Genomic DNA, 14,271 nt, shown 5'->3' on the forward strand with positions numbered 1-14,271 from the left:
AAGATGGTACAATAGGACTGCCTGCAGGACTAAAGAGAATGACCTGGTCGAGTCACTCCTAATTTAATCCCTGCACCCATATCTGCCCAGGTGCTCCTGACTGACCTTACCGAGGTGACCAGGAGCATCTTGAACACGATGAGGATGGTTTTCAGGCCTATTGCACCATCTGCTGCCACAAGGCAATGGGTTGCTGCTGCCGTGTAGCAATGCAGTACCACATCTGCCAGCATCCTGGAGACATACGGTGACAGTGAGCTGAGTGGGCTCCATGCTTGCTGTGGTATGGCATCTGCACAGGTAACTCAGGAAAAAAGGTGTGAAACGATTGTCTGCTGTTGCTTTCACAGAGGGAGGGAGGGAGGACTGATGACATGTACCCAGAACCACCTGGGACAATGTTTTTTTCCCCATCAGGCATTGGGATCTCAACCCAGAATTCCAATGGGCAGTGGAGACTGCAGGAACTGTGGGATAGCTACCCACAGTGTAACGCTCTGGAAGTCGATGCTAGCCTTGGTACTGTGGAAGCACTCCACCGAGTTAATGCACTTAATGCACTTAGAGCATTTTGTGTGAGGACACACACAATCGACTATATAAAAACGATTTCTAAAAACCCAACTTCTATAAATTCAACCTAATTTCGTAGTGTAGACATACCCGACTCAAGTCTATTCCTAGTTACTTGGGCTGTCCAGTGGGAAAAGGTTTTAACCATTAAACATGATCTGTGAGGAAAGGTTGAAAGAACTGGGCATTTTTAGTACAGCAAAGAGAAGACTGAGGCAGGACATAAGTCTTCAAGTATGTAAAAGGTTGTTATAAAGAAGATAATGATCAATTGTTCTTCATATCCACTGAGAGTAGGACAAGAAATAATTTGTATAGTTTGCAACAAGGAAGATTTAATTTAAATATTAGGAAAAACTTTCTAACTAGGCACTGGAACATATTACCTTGACAGATTGTGGACTCCCCACCACTGGTGATCTTTAAGAGAAGGTTAGACCAGTCTGTCAGAGATGGTCTAGGTATACTTATTCCTGTATCTGCACACGGGCACAGACTGGATGACCTCTTGAGGTCCCTTCCCACCCTATGTTTCTTTGATTTCTATAATTAATAAGATGAACAGAAAATAGAGAACACTCCACTTATGCCATTTGACAGAGTTAATGTTGTTGTGCAATCCTAAACTTTTGAAGTTGTTGACTTTTTTATTTTTAATTGTTTGCATTCTTAACATTACATGAACATAGTCAGGTCCTCACCTGGTGTAAAGCATTGTATCTCCACTGTATAGCTCCGCTAAAAACAATGGAATTATAACAAATTACATTAGTTGAGGATCTGGCTCAGTGTTTTATTCATTTAATTTCCCATGTTTTTTTTAATGGAAAGATAGAGATGGATGAATAAACATTGCCTGCCTGCCTGCCTTTGGTGCCCCTGTGAAGTATACACTTTTTTATCTATACCATGAATACTCAAGATATAAGTTACAAAGTGTGATACTGACAGACTGGTCAACTTGGGCATGACCCCTAACAACCTAACAAGAGGCACTGAAATGTAATCATACAATCTACTTGTATGTGAATTTCAGAGAGATGTTCTAGATCAGCAAACCTTAACTCATTTATTTGTAGGAATAGAAATCAAGGATAGATACTAAGTGAATTTGTCTGTGTTTACTTGTATCTTGTTAGAAGTTTAACAAAATTATCTAATAAGCTTGTCAATGCTAATCCTGTTTCTGTCTCATAATGCTTCATTAATGTATTCTATTGATTCAGAGATCAAAAGGGGATATTATCATTTAGATGGGACTTGTGGTGTTGTCAGAGTTCCTTCCCCACTCTGAACTCTAGGATACAGATGTGGGGACCTGCATGAAAGAACCCCTAAGCTTATTCTTACCAGCTTAGGTTAAAAACTTCCCCAACGGTACAAACTTAGCCTTGGCCTTGAACAGTATGCTGCCACCACCAAACGGGTTAAACAAAGAACAGGGAAAGAGCCCACTTGGAGACGTCTTCACCCAAAATATCCCCCCAAGCCCTACACTCCCTTTCCTGGGGAAGGCTTGATAATAATCCTTACCAATTTGTACAGGTGAACACAGACCCAAACCCTTGGATCTTAAGAACAGTGAAAAATCAATCAGGTTCTTAAAAGAAGAATTTTAATTAAAGAAAAGGTAAAAGAATCACCTCTGTAAAATCAGGATGGAAAATACTTTACAGGGTATTCAGATTCAAAACACAGAGGATCCCCCTCTGGGCAAAACCTTAAAGTTACAGAAAACAGGAATAAACCTCCCTCTTAACACAGGGAAAATTCACATAAAACAAAAGATAAACTAATCCGCCTTGCCTGGCTTACCTATACTGGTTGCAATATTGGAGACTTGGATTAGGATGGGTTGGAGAAAATGGATTTCTGTCTGGCCTCTCTCAGTCCCAAGAGAGAACAAACACGTAAACAAAGAGCACAAACAAAAGCCTTCCTCCCCAGGATTTGAAAGTATCTTGTTCCCTTATTGGTCCTTTGGGTCAGGTGCCAGCCAGGTTAGCTGAGCTTCTTAATCCTTTACAGGTAAAAGGATGTTGCCTCTGGCCAGGAAGGATTTTATAGCACTGTATACAGAAAGGTGGTTACCTTCCCTTTATATTTATTACAGGTGTAATAATATTATTGTCCTGTTAGCGCCTTGAAACTTTTAATTCCACATAGTAAATCACCTGTGAACTGTCTTGATAGTTTGAATGGCTAATTGCCTTATGTAAATTAATGCAACTAGTTTACCTGTGTATGCATAGGAAATAGAAGTTTAGCTTCAAGGCAACAATCTGCACTGCCTATTCTTTGTCAGGAGAAGGTCCTGATGTGACAACTGCTGTCGAGAGGCTTATCAGCTGACTAGAAAACTATAAAGAAAGCTTCAGGCCTGATCCTTTTTTCCCCAGGTCTGCTTAAACTTTAACAGGGAAGGTCTAAGACAGAAGACTGAGATCTCTGGATTTACTCTAGATTACCCTGGAATTCTCATGGAAGAACTTGAACAAACTCTACACCTGGGCTGCCTTTTAAATTGATTCCAGAAAGAGTTTTACAAATCAGCAGCCTCATCGACTCTGCTATGAAACTGAACTAAGGGCTTTTCAGATATCTGTATGTATATTGATCTTTTAACCACAGCAACTCTCTTCTTTCTTTTTCTTTTTCTTATTAAATCTTTACTCTTTTAGTTACTAAAGGATTGGCATCTAAGTATTGGGTAAGATCTGAGACTCATATTGTATCAGGCCCTTTGGGACTGGTCAACCCCACATATGGTGAATCAGGTATTCAATAACCTCTCACTATATTAGTCTTGGCTCTCTGGGAACTGTATTCGGCTTCTTGGTAACCATTACAGAAGCTGTTTTGTTATGGTTTAGTGAATCTAAATATAGAATAAACCACCAGTTTGGGGATTGTCTGCCCTCTTCCTTGCAGTTTGCACTGAATATATCATTCTCAGTGTGGACCATCCAGGCACCTATCACACAAGGAGTGTACACTTACTTAGTAAAGACCCAGATGCAGTGGTACCTTAAGGGATGCTTGGTGAGCCGCTTCTCAGGCAGGGAATAGTTTGGGGAGCAACTTTCTGATCATGTATCTATTTCATGGTCATTGGAAGCTTCAGTGCATTCTGGAATGCAAAGCAGACATCCCAGGAAATTTTAATTGAAGGTGTGATCCAAAGATTATTTTTAAAAAATATCTATTGTGAATAAAGAGTAAGATGGCTGGACGGGGCAAAGATATCTATCAGATGCCAGGGGAGCATGCTATGGAAGAATATGGTTCTTTGGCTCCATCCCCTGTGCCTTGAAACACTCCATTCCAAAACCACAGAGCCCTGACCACATGGCTGTTAAAGTGGATAGAACTATCCAGTCTCAGAAGGAAGAGAGCCCAACACCATGTTGTCTCTCCTCCCTTTGACATTATTATGCCATATCGATGTATTTTCCACTCCTTTCATCTCATTCATGCCATGCAGTGGTGGGGATCATGTGGCCCTTAATTTTCTTCTTTTAGTAACATTTCCTACTTTTTCCTTTTGCAAACATCTATTTTTCTTGGGTAAGTGCATTGAATTGAGCATTACTCCTTTTCATTTTATTATGGCCTTCTGGTGTAAATTATTCACAATTTCCATTCTCCTTTATATAAACAATCTATCTTGGCTTTTAAAACAGTAGAAAAACTACAATGAATGATTTTGAGAATCTTCTCTGTCTGCCATACTTTTATATCTTTTTTTTAGCAACCTCCACTCAATGGGAAAGAGAGAGAATGCACTGATCTTCACTCAGTTTTCCCCTTTTCTTGAGTGGCTTCTCAGCCAAGCTTATGAATTTTATTTCAAGAGTACTTTCCAATTAAAAGGGAAAACAAAAGTAGTTACAAACTGATCTGAAGACTAAAGGGACCTGATTGATAGAGAACCATAGGTCATGGCCATTTTTTGTCATTTCTATAGACCCATGAAAATTACAAAAGGAGCAGGAACAAAGTTCAATTCTGCTGTAAAACACGTGCTCAAATCCCATTAAAGTCAGTTGGAGTTGAATGTGCATGCATCTGAGGATAGAATTTGGATAAAAATCACTGATTTCCACCCCCCCCGATTTTATTTCATCTTAAATTAATTTGAAGTTCTACTTGTTCTAGGACCCTGCAGAGTCTTTGCTGCAGGAGATTTCATTTTTCTCTCTGGTTACACTCATACAGCTATCATTTTCCCAAAGGCTGTTTTGAAGTTGGTTACACCATACTTCACGCCCAGCCATGTCTAATAGTTCAATTAGTTAATCAGTCTGTAAAAGTTGAAGTGGCTGAGCATGATTAATTTGTAATTCCAATAACAACTGGAGCCACCATACCTGAATAAATGTAATCACAGCTTAATTTTCTTGGAGCTAAAAATCTCGTTGTTTTTATTACATATGAAAACACAGAGAAACATTCTGAGATTAAAAACAAATCTCAGGCTAACAGACAAGCGTCTCATTCAAATTGTCAAGGTAAGCACAAGAGTTCCTATGTACAATATGGCAAGGAAGGGAGCAAACCAGGAATAAAGGAAATATCCAAAGAGCAGAAGTATGGATATTGTGAAAACAGTGGCTCTGTAGCATGCTCCTCTTCTTCATGGGAGCTAGAGAACCTCTCCTGATTCAACTTTGCATAGCATCAAATGCCACAGAGAGATATGAGCAAGAATGGAGGAGATCATCATTAGTGTTATTAGGGCAGTCTGTGTCCCATGTAATCTAACTCAGATTACAAAATACAATAGAATAGGGGGACCAGATGTCCCGTTTTTAAAGGGACAGTCCCTTATTTAAGCTCTCTTGCAGGTGCCCCCAGGTCCTACTGCTGGCCAAATCCCTGCTCACCAGCCGCCCGCCCACCAGCGGTGAGTGGGAGGGTCCAGTGGCCAATGATGGGGGTGGGTGTGCAAGGCTAGTGAAGGGGAAAGCTGCAGCGCTCCCCTGTTGGTCCTTCAGCATAGCCCCCGCTGCATGCCAGCTCTCGGTCAGCAGGGTCTCACCCCCTGTCCTGTTTCCGGCCAGCACTGGCTGCGCACTGTGAGCTGTGGTGGCCAGTGAATGCGGGCAGGTGCCAGGCAGTGGCTGGTTATGTGTTGCCTCTGCTGCCCACCCATTGGCCCTTTACGTGTTCCCCCTCTTGCTGTCCTCTTCCTGCTTTGCCCCTTCACACCCCACTGCTCCCCCATATCCATCCCGGCAGGCCATTCCCAGTGCTGTGCAGAGAACCAACCCCTTATCAGAGTGCTCAGCTCACCAACAGTCTGGCCAGCAGGCTCCTTCCTTTCCCCACTACTTCTGGCTGGGCCAGCACCCTGGGAAAGCCCAAGACCCTCCAGCTCGGGGCGCTGGCCAGGAGAAGCCAAGCCCTGCATGTGCCAAAGCCCCACACATTGCTGGCATGGGGAACCCTCTCTGCCCCTCAGCTAAACTCTGGAAGGGGGAAATCGATTTCCACTCTGTTCGCATCCCAACCCTGCAGGCTCCACAGCAGCCCCATGGGCAGGGGCTTAGCATCCTCTTCACTTACCCACCCTCCAACCTGGGTCCTGCCCTCAGGGAGTGCGAGGCTGCTCTGTCTCCTAGACACCCTCCACTGCTGAGCCACCTCTCTGGTGAGTTCGCTGAATCCCCTGGAGGCAGGTTCTCCCTGGGCCCGGTGCACAATGCATCCTTAGTTAACCCCTTCCTGCCCACGCTGTAGACGGTGGGGACAGGAGGTGGCTGGGTTATGCTGGTGTCCAGCAGCAGCCTGGAAGTGTTAGCTGCCTTTGACACTGTATGGGGAGGAAGGGACAAGCTGCTTCCAGCCACAAGGGCACTGGGGCGGGGGGTAAGAGATAAGCTCTGCAAAGACAGGGGCCAGGCCATCCCTTCCCCACCGTTCCCCTGGGGCAGGAAGCAGCTCCTGTTCCTTCCCTCCCAAACAGTGTGGAAAGGCTGCTGCTGGTCACATTCTGGTATAAACCCTGGTAGAAATTTGGGGGTGGGGGGGATGTGACGCTGCATGTTCCCCCACGTGTTGCCTCAGGAAGATATGGCGCCAGGTACCAGAAGAGGCAGGTCCGTCCTGGGGGCCCAGCCAGGCATGGAGGACAGAGAGCGCCGGGCAGGAAGGGTCAGGTTGATCACTCACCCCCAGTGTGTGAGAGAGGTGTATGGGAGTGTGTGTGTGTCACCTCTGCCCATGTGAACCCTAAAGCCTTAAAGATAAGAAGGTAAATAAAAAGAATCCAACTACACAGTATTTCTTTTTAACAGGGGCTCAGTCAACTTGATTTTAATTTGAACATTTGTACTGCATAGTTCTGATTGATTGCTGTTGAACTTGCTTGAATACGAGTAATTTTACCAGGTGTCCTGTATTCAGCATAGGGAAATATGGTCAACCTACAGTAGAACCTCAGAGTTACAAACACCCCGGGAATGGAGGTTGTTCATAACTCAGAAATATCCGTATCTCTGAACAAAATGTTATGGTTGTTGTTCAAAAGTTGACAACTGAACATTGACTTAATACAGCTTTGAAACTACTATGCAGAAGAAAAATCCTGCTTTCCCTTTATTTTTTTAAAAGATTATGTTTAACACAGCACTGTACTGTATTTACTTTTGTTTGTTTGTTTGTTTGTTTCTGCTGCTGCCTGATTGTGTACTTCTGGTTCCAAATGAGGTGTGTGGTTGACTGGTCAGTTTGTAACTCTGGTGTTCGTAACTCTGAGGTTCTACTGTACACGAGATTATACACTTAGGGTTTGTCTACACTACCCACCAGTTTGGCGGGCAGCTATCGAACCAGTGGGGGTCAATTTAAGACGTGATAAATTGACCACTGAGCGTTCTTCCGTCGACTCTGGTACTCCACCAGAACGAGACGTGCAAGAGGAGTCGACAGGAGAGTGTCAGCTGTTGACTTACCACAGTGAAGAAACCGCGGTAAGTAGATCTAAGTACGTTGACTTCAGCTACGCTATTCATGTAGCTGAAGTTGTTTATCTTAGATCGACCCCGTGGGGTAGTGCAGACAAGCCCTTAGTTATAATGTAACCAATTACAATAGTTTGCTACTACATAGAAGCTTCCTTCTCTCGCCTCCCCAACAGAAAGGAACCTTTGTTGGTTCCTGAACTGAACAAAACCAGCAAGGCCTTAAAAAGGAATTAGACTACCTAGAAATGATGTAGCATGTAGCATTGCTTTCATGAGGAGAAGTTACAAGTAAAGCTTCTTTAGGAACCCACAACTGACCAAAACATTTATTTTAATAATCCAAAATACTCTTGGTGTAATTTCTCTAAATCAATAGCATTACAACAGGGTGACTATATGAAAGAAGACTGGCCTAGAGCCAGACAAAAGTGATTGAGTAGATGTGTGAATATGGAAAAACAAGGAAGATGTGAGCAGGGTTCACAATACATTTGTTTTCAATATTACTGTACACTGTATGTTCAAACAAATGACTATGCATTTTGTTTTTTTAACAAAATGTGCAATACTGCACATTGTGTTAAACACAATACCTTGTTTTCTCTGAAACCAGAATCTCTGCTGTGCTATGCTGAAAGTGTGTGTGAATTAAGACTGGCCTAAACTGGAAGAATGATCCCTTGCTGACAGGATGACTGTGAAGAGTTACAAAAGAATCTCACAAAACTGGGTGACTGGGCAACAAAATGATAGATGAAATTCAATGTTGATAAATGCAAAGTAATGCACATTGGAAAACATAATCCCAACTATACATATAAAATTATGGGATTTAAATTAGCTGTTACCACTCAAGAAATAGATCTTGGAGTCATTGTAGATAGTTCTTTGAAAACATCCATTCAATGTGCAGCGGCAGTCAAATTTTGCCACCTCACTGTTTACCCCTTTTTCCAGATCATTTATAAATATGCTGAATAGGACTGGTCCCAATGCAGACCCCTGTGGGACACCACTATTTACCTCTCCATTCTGAAAAGTGACCATTTATTCCTACTCTCTGTTTACTATATTTTAACTAGTTACTGATCCATGAGAGGACCTTCCCTCTTATCCTATGACAGCTTACTTTGCTTAAGACCCTTTGGTTAGGGACCTTGTCAAAGGTTTTCTGAAAATCAAAGTACACTATATCCACTGGATCCTCCTTGTCCACACACTTTTTGACCCCCTCAAATAATTCTAGTAGCTTGGTGAGGCATGATTTCCCTTTACAAAAACCATGTTGACTCTTCCCCAACTAATTATGTTCATAGAATCATAGAATCATAGAATATCAGGGTTGGAAGGGACCCCAGAAGGTCATCTAGTCCAACCCCCTGCTCAAAGCAGGACCAAGTCCCAGTTAAATCATCCCAGCTAGGGCTTTGTCAAGCCTGACCTTAAAAACCTCTAAGGAAGGAGATTCTACCACCTCCCTAGGTAACGCATTCCAGTGTTTCACCACCCTCTTAGTGAAAAAGTTTTTCCTAATATCCAATCTAAACCTCCCCCATTGCAACTTGAGACCATTACTCCTCGTTCTGTCATCTGCTACCATTGAGAACAGTCTAGAGCCATCCTCTTTGAAACCCCCTTTCAGGTAGTTGAAAGCAGCTATCAAATCCCCCCTCATTCTTCTCTTCTGCAGACTAAACAATCCCAGCTCCCTTAGCCTCTCCTCATAAGTCATGTGCTCTAGACCCCTAATCATTTTCGTTGCCCTTCGTTGTACTCTTTCCAATTTATCCACATCCTTCCTGTAGTGTGGGGCCCAAAACTGGACACAGTACTCCAGATGAGGCCTCACCAGTGTCGAATAGAGGGGAACGATCACGTCCCTCGATCTGCTCGCTATGCCCCTACTTATACAACCCAAAATGCCATTGGCCTTCTTGGCAACAAGGGCACACTGCTGACTCATATCCAGCTTCTCGTCCACTGTCACCCCTAGGTCCTTTTCCGCAGAACTGCTGCCGAGCCATTCGGTCCCTAGTCTGTAGCGGTGCATTGGATTCTTCCATCCTAAGTGCAGGACCCTGCATTTATCCTTATTGAACCTCATTAGATTTCTTTTGGCCCAATCCTCCAATTTGTCTAGGTCCTTCTGTATCCTATCCCTCCCCTCCAGCGTATCTACCACTCCTCCCAGTTTAGTATCATCCGCAAATTTGCTGAGAGTGCAATCCACACCATCCTCCAGATCATTTATGAAGATATTGAACAAAACGGGCCCCAGGACCGACCCCTGGGGCACTCCACTTGACACCGGCTGCCAACTAGACATGGAGCCATTGATCACTACCCGTTGAGCCCGACAATCTAGCCAGCTTTCTACCCACCTTATAGTGCATTCATCCAGCCCATACTTCCTTAACTTGCTGACAAGAATGCTGTGGGAGACCGTGTCAAAAGCTTTGCTAAAGTCAAGAAACAATACATCCACTGCTTTCCCTTCATCCACAGAACCAGTAATCTCATCATAAAAGGCGATTAGATTAGTCAGGCATGACCTTCCCTTGGTGAATCCATGCTGACTGTTCCTGATCACTTTCCTCTCCTCTAAGTGCTTCAGGATTGATTCTTTGAGGACCTGCTCCATGATTTTTCCAGGGACTGAGGTGAGGCTGACCGGCCTGTAGTTCCCAGGATCCTCCTTCTTCCCTTTTTTAAAGATGGGCACTACATTAGCCTTTTTCCAGTCATCCGGGACTTCCCCCGTTCGCCACGAGTTTTCAAAGATAATGGCCAAGGGCTCTGCAATCACAGCCGCCAATTCCTTCAGCACTCTCGGATGCAATTCGTCCGGCCCCATGGACTTGTGCACGTCCAGCTTTTCTAAATAGTCCCTAACCACCTCTATCTCTACAGAGGGCTGGCCATCTCTTCCCCATTTTGTGTTGCCCAGCACAGCAGTCTGGGAGCTGACCTTGTTAGTGAAAACAGAGGCAAAAAAAGCATTGAGTACATTAGCTTTTTCCACATCCTCTGTCACTAGCTTGCCTCCCTCATTCAGTAAGGGGCCCACACTTTCCTTGGCTTTCTTCTTGTTGCCAACATACCTGAAGAAACCCTTCTTGTTACTCTTGACATCTCTTGCTAGCTGCAGCTCCAGGTGCGATTTGGCCCTCCTGATATCTTTCCTACATGCCCGAGCAATATTTTTATACTCTTCCCTGGTCATATGTCCAAGCTTCCACTTCTTGTAAGCTTCTTTTTATGTTTAAGATCCGCTAGGATTTCACCATTAAGCCAAGCTGGTCGCCTGCCATATTTACTATTCTTTCGACTCATCGGGATGGTTTGTCCCTGTAACCTCAACAGGGATTCCTTGAAATACAGCCAGCTCTCCTGGACTCCCTTCCCTTTCATGTTAGTCCCCCAGGGGATCCTGGCCATCTGTTCCCTGAGGGAGTCAAAGTCTGCTTTCCTGAAGTCCAGGGTCCGTATCCTGCTGCTTACCTTTCTTCCCTGCGTCAGGATCCTGAACTCAACCAACTCATGGTCACTGCCTCCCAGATTCCCATCCACTTTTGCTTCCCCCACTAATTCTACCCGGTTTGTGAGCAGCAGGTCAAGAAAAGCGCTCCCCCTAGTTGGCTCCCCTAGCACTTGCACCAGGAAATTGTCCCCTACGCTTTCCAAAAACTTCCTGGATTGTCTATGCACCGCTGTATTGCTCTCCCAGCAGATATCAGGAAAATTAAAGTCACCCATGAGAATCAGGGCATGCGATCTAGTAGCTTCCGTGAGTTGACGGAAGAAAGCCTCATCCACCTCATCCCCCTGGTCCGGTGGTCTATAGCAGACTCCCACCATGACATCACTCTTGTTGCACACACTTCTAAACTTAATCCAGAGACACTCAGGTTTTTCCACAGTTTCGTACCGGAGCTCTGAGCAGTCATACTGCTCCCTTACATACAGTGCTACTCCCCCACCTTTTCTGCCCTGCCTGTCCTTCCTGAACAGTTTATAACCATCCATGACTGTACTCCAGTCATGTGAGTTATCCCACCAAGTCTCTGTTATTCCAATCACGTCATAATTCCTTGACATCACCAGGACCTCCAGTTCTCCCTGCTTGTTTCCAAGGCTTTGTGCATTTGTATATAAGCACTTGAGATAACCTGTTGATCGCCCCTCATTCCCAGTATGAGGCAGGAGCCCTCCCCTCACAGACCTTCCTGCCTGTGCTTCCTCCCGGTATCCCGCTTTCCCACTTACCTCAGGGCTTTGGTCTCCTTCCCCCGGTGAACCTAGTTTAAAGCCCTCCTCACTAGGTTAGCCAGCCTGCTGGCAAAGATGTTCTTCCCTCTCTTCGTAAGATGGAGCCCGTCTCTGCCCAGCACTCCTCCTTCATGGAACACCATCCCATGGTCAAAGAATCCAAAGCCTTCTCTCCGACACCACCTGCGTAGCCATTCGTTGACCTCCACGATTCGACGGTCCCTACCCAGGCCTTTTCCTTCCACGGGGAGGATGGACGAGAACACCACTTGCGCCTCCAACTCCTTTATCCTTCTTCCCAGAGCCACATAGTCCGCAGTGATCCGCTCAAGGTCATTCTTGGCAGTATCATTGGTGCCCACGTGGAGAAGCAGGAAGGGGTAGCGATCCGAGGGCTTGATGAGTCTCGGCAGTCTCTCCGTCACATCACGAATCTTAGCCCCTGGCAAGCAGCAGACTTCTCGGTTTTCCCGGTCAGGGCGGCAGATAGATGACTCAGTCCCCCGGAGGAGAGAGTCCCCGACCACCACCACCCGCCTTCTCCTCTTGGGAGTGGTGGTCGTGGAACCTCCAACCTCAGGACATCGCATCTCATGCCTCCCAACCAGCGGAGTCTCCTTCCGCTTTCTCCCCCCAGACATATCATCTGGTCCACTCTCCGCATTGGTACCTGTGGAGAGAACATGAAAGCGGTTAGTTACCTGTGTCTGTGTTACTGGAACCCGGACATTCCGCTTACCTCTTCTGGAGGTCACATGTTGCCAAGCTTCTTCACTGGCCTCTTGGCTCCTCTGTGCAACCTGCTCTACATCTTTAGAGCTTTGTGCCCCTAGAAGGCTATCCTGAGTTTGGTCCAGAAAATCCTCAGTCTCTCGTATACAACGCAGTGTCATCTATGTGTCTGAAAATTTTGTGCTTTACTATAGTTTCAATCAGTTTGTCCAGTATTGAAGTCAGGCTTAACTGCCTGTAATTGCCAGGATCACCTCTGGAGCCCTTTTTAAAAATTGGCATCACATTAGCTATCCTCCAGTCATTTGGTACAGAAGCTGATTTAAATGATAGGTTACAGACTACAGTTAGTCGTTCTGCAATTTCACATTTGAGTTCCTTCAGAACTCTTGGGTGAATACCATCTGGTCCTGGTGACTTATTACTGTTTAGTTTACCAATTTGTGCCCAAACCTCCTCTACTGACACCTCAATCTGGGACAGTTCCTCAGATTTGTCACCTAAAAAGAATGGCTCAGGTTTGGGAATCTCCCTCACATCCTCAGCCGTGAAGACTGATGCAAAGAATTCATTAAGTTTCTCTGCAATAGCCTTATCGTCCTTGAGTGCTCCTTTATTATAGGAGGTTTGAGGAAAATATAGTTCTCAGAAAGTCTGGAAGGTTCCACAAGATTTTACAAAGGTCCAGAACATTCTAGGAGGTTAGTGAAAAGTTAATCCACATATGGAATACCTGAAACATTTTACTTCAAACATTCTATTTTCCCTTTGTTGCTAACAACAAAAATACTACTGAGCCCAGCACCTCATCAGGGGTTGCTTCCCATCGGCTCCTGGCAACTCTCCCTCCACCCCCTGGGGCTGGGCACCCCTGCCTCCTGCAACCCTTCCTCTGGAATGACTTAGCTGAACCATAATGGGACCTGTGCACCCTCTGTGAAACCTTCCCGCACTCCACACTCCTGTCCCCCACAATCCGCAGGGCTGGCTTTTTATCTAGATCAAGTAACATTTCTATGCTATGGAAGTAGACATAACATAAGGTCCTGACTTAGTAATGCAAAATGGACTAGTTATCATGATCTCCAAAAAGCACTGAGGATGTACTTTGTTTTTAATTGCATGGCAGTATGGATCCTTTGTTTGGTTTCTGTGACACAGAGACCACATTTTCAAAAGTGGTCTGAATGTTTGTGACACTTGTTTGCATTTGTGCCCGGCCACATGATTGGTGAATGCAAAGCAAATGCTCTTTGTGCTCAAATTGCAAGTTTTTTCACGGGCAAAATTGTGGGTTCTTGAACCCCATTGAATCACTCCCCTTTTGTAGTTATGTAACTCCATTAATTTAGTTCCAGTAGTGTTGTACCAACTTGAAACTAGAGCCTTACACTGGTGACTGAAAACCTTTTGATGTGCCCTGCTACTTATTTAAAAGTTTGGCATCCAAAAGCTCACTTGCAGATGGTTTATGTTGATACAATATATGTATTTCTTACTAACGTGTGAAGTCTCATAATTGCTCTTGTGCACACTTTCAATCGGATAAAATTTTGCTGGAAAACTGTTAGGTTTTCAATATGGGAGCTTTACCTCACGGTATCACAGACAAAAGTTTGAAGACTATTTCACTTGGGACAGAATTACCAATTGAAGGTACCTTCTGCAAGGCCCCTGCACTGTCAAATTTAGCACTACACCACTGCCAGCCAGCGTGCTGTATAAATGT

Source organism: Dermochelys coriacea, chromosome 1 (genome assembly GCF_009764565.3).
Source record: "Dermochelys coriacea isolate rDerCor1 chromosome 1, rDerCor1.pri.v4, whole genome shotgun sequence".
NCBI classification, from domain to species: domain Eukaryota; kingdom Metazoa; phylum Chordata; order Testudines; family Dermochelyidae; genus Dermochelys; species Dermochelys coriacea.